This window comes from Alosa pseudoharengus, unplaced genomic scaffold, assembly GCF_046254945.1.
Source record: "Alosa pseudoharengus isolate Yale_2024_CS ecotype anadromous, Long Island Sound unplaced genomic scaffold, YU_APseudo_1.1 YU_APseudo_1.1_scf_19, whole genome shotgun sequence".
Lineage (NCBI taxonomy): Eukaryota > Metazoa > Chordata > Actinopteri > Clupeiformes > Clupeidae > Alosa > Alosa pseudoharengus.
In genome coordinates, this window is record NW_027468657.1 from 36,412,122 (window position 1) to 36,418,121 (window position 6,000).

Here is a 6,000-nt window from a genome sequence, read left to right on the forward strand (position 1 = left end):
ATACTCTGTCTCAGGCTTTAAGCATACAATATGGCTCTATTAAGACTGCCGTTAAGCAATTAGAATCCTATGGCAGGTGTTCGGGCCAGCTGCATCAACTGCCAGTCTCAGGCTTTAAGCATACAAACTGGCCCTATTAAGACTACACATCCTGTCCAACTGCTTCCTCTGCCAAAAACTGTTTCAAAATAAAAGTCCTCACTACAATATTTCACTGTTAAACAATTTAACCCTTTAAACTACTGAACTTTTTAACTGTTCAGCCATTTTAACTGTTACTTGTAATCAACTATGACTCCTACCTACTGTAGCTAGTTAGCATGGTTAGCATAGTTAGCATGCTAGCATGTTAGCATGCTAGTTAGCATTTTTAACAAAACTGCTAAAAATGATTAGCTAAGTTAACTTAGTCAAATGGTTAGCATAATTAGCATGCTATCTTGTTAGTTAGCATTTTTAGCAAAACTACTAAAAATGATTAGCTAAGTTAGCTAAGTAACATGGTTAGCATAGTTAGCATGCTAGCATGTTAACATGCTAGTTAGCATTTTTTGTAAAACTGCAAAAAATGATTAGCTAAGTTAGCTAAGTCACATGGTTAGCATAGTTAGCATGTTAATTAGCATAGTTATCATAACTAATAAAAATGATTAGCTAGGTTAGCTAAGTCATATGGTTAGCATAGTTAACATTTTAACATTGTTAGCATGCTAGTTAGCATAGTAACTTGGTTAACATTATTATCTTTATTAACATAGTTAGCATAACTACTAGCAAACATTGGAGCCATTCCAACTGTTAGTTATCGTCAACTATCTGCCTAAATAATTTAACCATTTCAATTATCAACCTATTTAACTGTTCAGTCATTCTAACTATATTAAACCTTATCTACCAAGCAAATAATTTAACCATATGAACGCATCATATTTTTGCATTTTCATGCACTGTATTTCCTTCAGGAAATGCTTTTCTAGTTCTTATTCTTCTTCTAACGCGTTTAATGCAGCTTCAACCGTTTAACGTAGAAACTTCATTCAAACTATGTTACGTAGGTCTTACTTAGGACATGGGTGCTATGTATTTTTCAACTTTGTAACTTTTATACTTTTTAAACTATTAATTAAAAACTATCAAAATTTCCCCATTGACTTAACATTGCCCTTTATGACATCACAGCAATTAGAATCCTGTGGCAGGTGTTTCGGCCACCTGTTTCAACTGCCAGTCTCAGGCTTTAAGCATACAAACTGGCCCTATTAAGACTACACATCCTGTTCAACTGCTTCCTCTGCCAAAAACTGTTTCAAAATAAAAGTCCTCACTACAATATTTCACTGTTAAACAATTTAACCCTTTAAACTACTGAACTTTTTAACTGTTCAGCCATTGTAACTGTTACTTGTCATCAAATATGACTCCTACACACTGTAGCTAGTTAGCATGGTTAGCATAGTTAGCATGTTAGCATGCTAGTTAGCATTTTTAGCAAAACTGCTAAAAATGATTAGCTAAGTTAGCTAAGTCAAATGATTAACTAAGTTAGCTAAGTCAAATGGTTAGCATAGTTAGCATGCTAACATGTTAGCATGCTAGTTAGCATTTTTAGCAAAACTGCTAAAAATGATTAGCTAAGTTAGCTAAGTAACGTGGTTAGCATAGTTAGCATGCTAGCATGTTAACATGCTAGTTAGCATTTTTAGCAACTGCTAAAAATGATTAGCTAAGTTAGCTAAGTCACATGGTTAGCATAGTTAGCATGCTAGCATGTTAGCATGCTAGTTAGCATGCTAGTTTACATTTTTACCAAAACTACTAAAAATGATTAGCTAAGTCAAATGGTTAGCATAGTTAGCATGCTAGTTAGCATTTTTAGCAAAACTGCTAAAAATGATTAGCTAAGTTAGCTAAGTCACATGGTTAGCATAGTTAGCATGCTAGCATGTTAGCATGTTAGTTAGCATTTTTAGCAAAACTGCTAAAAATGATTAGCTAAGTTAGCTAAGTAACATGGTTAACATAGTTAGCATGTTAGCATTGCTAACATGCTAGTTAGCATAACTACTAAAGTTAAGTATTATCCACCTATTTAACCATTCAATCATTCCAACTATATTAAACCTTATCTACCAAGCAAATCATTTAACCATATAAACTATCCACCTATTTAACTGTTCAGTCACTCCAACTATATTAAACCTCATCTACCTAGCAACCAATATAGTTTGTTTTTACTCTGTATGATATTTTACATCATATTTTTTGCATTTTCATGCACTGTATTTCCTTCAGGAAATGCTTTTCTAGTTATTCTTCTTCTTCTAACGCAGTTAATGCAGCTTCAACCGTTTAACGTAGAAACTTCATTCAAACTGCGTTGCGTAGGTCTTACTTATGACATGTGGGCTTTGTATTTTTCATCTTTGTAACTTTTATACTTTTTAAACTATTAATTAAAAACTGCTCAAAATTTCCCCATAGACTTAACATGGGCTGATGACATCACAATGGACTAATTAACTTGATTTGCACCTGGTATCATCTTCCAGCTGCTCATCTAGGCTCCATCAAAGAATCAGTTCAACTGATTGCACCTGTATCAACTGCTTTCTACTGAACTAGACCAACTCTCTGTCTCTCCATTCTACAAGGATATAAGACACATTTCCTCCAACTTTCTATCCATTCATCCTCTTCAAACCATTCACTCATCCACCCATTAAACTATCCATCAACATCCATTAAACAATCTGCCTATCAACATCCATTCAACTTTCTGTCTATCAACATCCATTACACTATCTACATTTAACTTTTAAACTATATACTCTGTCTCAGGCTTTAAGCATACAATATGGCTCTATTAAGACTGCCGTTAAGCAATTAGAATCCTATGGCAGGTGTTCGGGCCAGCTGCATCAACTGCCAGTCTCAGGCTTTAAGCATACAAACTGGCCCTATTAAGACTACACATCCTGTCCAACTGCTTCCTCTGCCAAAAACTGTTTCAAAATAAAAGTCCTCACTACAATATTTCACTGTTAAACAATTTAACCCTTTAAACGACTGAACTTTTTAACTGTTTAGCCATTGTAACTGTTACTTGTCATCAACTATGACTTCTACCCACTGTAGCTGGTTAGCATGGTTAGCATAGTTAGCATGCTAACATGTTAGCATACTAGCATGTTAGCATGTTAGTTAGCATTTTTTGCAAAACTGCTAAAAATGATTAGCTAAGTTAGCCAAGTCACATGGTTAGCATAGTTAGCATGCTAACATGTTAGCATGCTAGTTAGCATTTTTAGCAAAACTGCTAAAAATGATAAGCTAAGTTAGCTAAGTCACATGGTTAGCATAGTTAGCATGCTAATATGTTAGCATGCTAGTTAGCATTTTTTGCAAAACTGTAAAAATTATTAGCTAAGTTAGCTAAGTCACATGGTTAGCATAGTTAGCATGCTAACATGTTAGCATGCTATTTAGCATTTTTTGCAAAACTGCTAAAAATGATTAGCTAAGTTAGCTAAGTCTCATGGTTAGCATAGTTAGCATGCTAACATGTTAGCATGCTAGTTAGCATTTTTTGCAAAACTGTTAAAAATGATTAGCTAAGTTAGCTAAGTCACATGGTTAGCATAGTTAGCATGCTAACATGTTAGCATGCTAGTTAGCATTTTTTGCAAAACTGCTAAAAATGATTAGCTAAGTTAGCTAAGTCATATGGTTAGCATAGTTAGTATGTTAGCATGCTAATTAGCATAGTTATCATAACTAATAAAAATGATTAGCTAGGTTAGCTAAGTCATATGGTTAGCATAGTTAACATTTTTAGCATGCTAGTTAGCATAGTAACTTGGTTAACATTATTATCTTTATTAACATAGTTAGCATAACTACTAGCAAACATTGGAGCCATTCCAACTGTTAGTTATCGTCAACTATCTGCCTAAATGATTTAACCATTTCAATTATTAACCTATTTAACTGTTCAGTCATTCCAACTATATTAAACCTTATCTACCAAGCAAATAATTTAACCATATGAACTCATCATATTTTTGCCTTTTCATGCACTGTATTTCCTTCAGGAAATGCTTTTCTAGTTATTCTTCTTCTTCTAACGCAGTTAATGCAGCTTCAACCGTTTAACGTAGAAACTTCATTCAAACTGCGTTGCGTAGGTCTTACTTATGACATGTGGGCTTTGTATTTTTCATCTTTGTAACTTTTATACTTTTTAAACTATTAATTAAAAACTACTCAAAATTTCCCCATAGACTTAACATGGGCTGATGACATCACAATGGACTAATTAACTTGATTTGCACCTGGTATCATCTTCCAGCTGCTCATCTAGGCCCCATCAAAGAATCAGTTCAACTGATTGCACCTGTATCAACTGCTTTCTACTGAACTAGACCAACTCTCTCTGTGTCTCTACATTCTACAAGGATATGACACATTTCATCCAACTTTCTATCCATTCATCCTCTTCAAACCATTCACTCATCCACCCATTAAACTATCCATCAACATCCATTAAACAATCTGCCTATCAACATCCATTCAACTTTCTGTCTATCAACATCCATTACACTATCTACATTTAACTTTTAAACTATATACTCTGTCTCAGGCTTTAAGCATACAATATGGCTCTATTAAGACTGCCGTTAAGCAATTAGAATCCTATGGCAGGTGTTCGGGCCAGCTGCATCAACTGCCAGTCTCAGGCTTTAAGCATACAAACTGGCCCTATTAAGACTACACATCCTGTCCAACTGCTTCCTCTGCCAAAAACTGTTTCAAAATAAAAGTCCTCACTAAAATATTTCACTGTTAAACAATTTAACCCTTTAAACTACTGAACTTTTTAACTGTTCAGCCATTGTAACTGTTACTTGTCATCAACTATGACTCCTACCCACTGTAGCTAGTTAGCATGGTTAGCATAGTTAGCATGTTAGCATGCTAGTTAGCATTTTTAGCAAAACTGCTAAAAATGATTAGCTAAGTTAGCTAAGTCACATGGTTAACATAGTTAGCATGCTAATATGTTATCATGCTAATATGTTAGCATGCTAGTTAGCATTTTTAGCAAAACTGCTAAAAATGATTAGCTAAGTTAGCTAAGTCACATGGTTAGCATAGTTAGCATGCTAATATGTTAGCATGCTAGTTAGCATTTTTTGCAAAACTGCTAAAAATGATTAGCTAAGTTAGCTAAGTCACATGGTTAGCATAGTTAGCATGTTAGCATGCTAATTAGCATAGTTATCATAACTAATAAAAATGATTAGCTAGGTTAGCTAAGTCATATGGTTAGCATAGTTAACATTTTAACATTGTTAGCATGCTAGTTAGCATAGTTACTTGGTTAACATTATTATCTTTGTCAACATAGTTAGCATAACTACTAGCAAACATTGGAACCATTCCAACTGTTAGTTATCGTCAACTATCTGCCTAAAAATGTAACCATTTCAATTATCAACCTATTTAACTGTTCAGTCATTCCAACTATAGTAAACCTTATCTACCAAGCAAATAATTTAACCATATGAACTCATCATATTTTTGCATTTTCATGCACTGTATTTCCTTCAGGAAATGCTTTTCTAGTTACAGTGCATGAAAATGCACTGTACTGTTCTTCCTAGGCTTCTTCTTATTATTATTCTTCTTCTAACGCACTTAATGCAGCTTCAACCATTTAACGTAGAAACTTCATTCAAACTATGTTACGTAGGTCTTACTTAGGACATGTGGGCTTTGTAATTTTCATCTTTGTAACTTATATACTTTTTAAACTATTAATTAAAAACTAATCAAAATTTCCCCATTGACTTAACATTGGGCCTTTATGACATCACAGCAATTAGAATCTTCTGCCAGATGGCCAGGCCAGGTGGCCAGGCCAGGTGGCCAACTGTCAGTTTCTCAGGCTTTAAGCATACAGTCTCATTCTATAAGACTACACATCCTGTTCAACTGCTT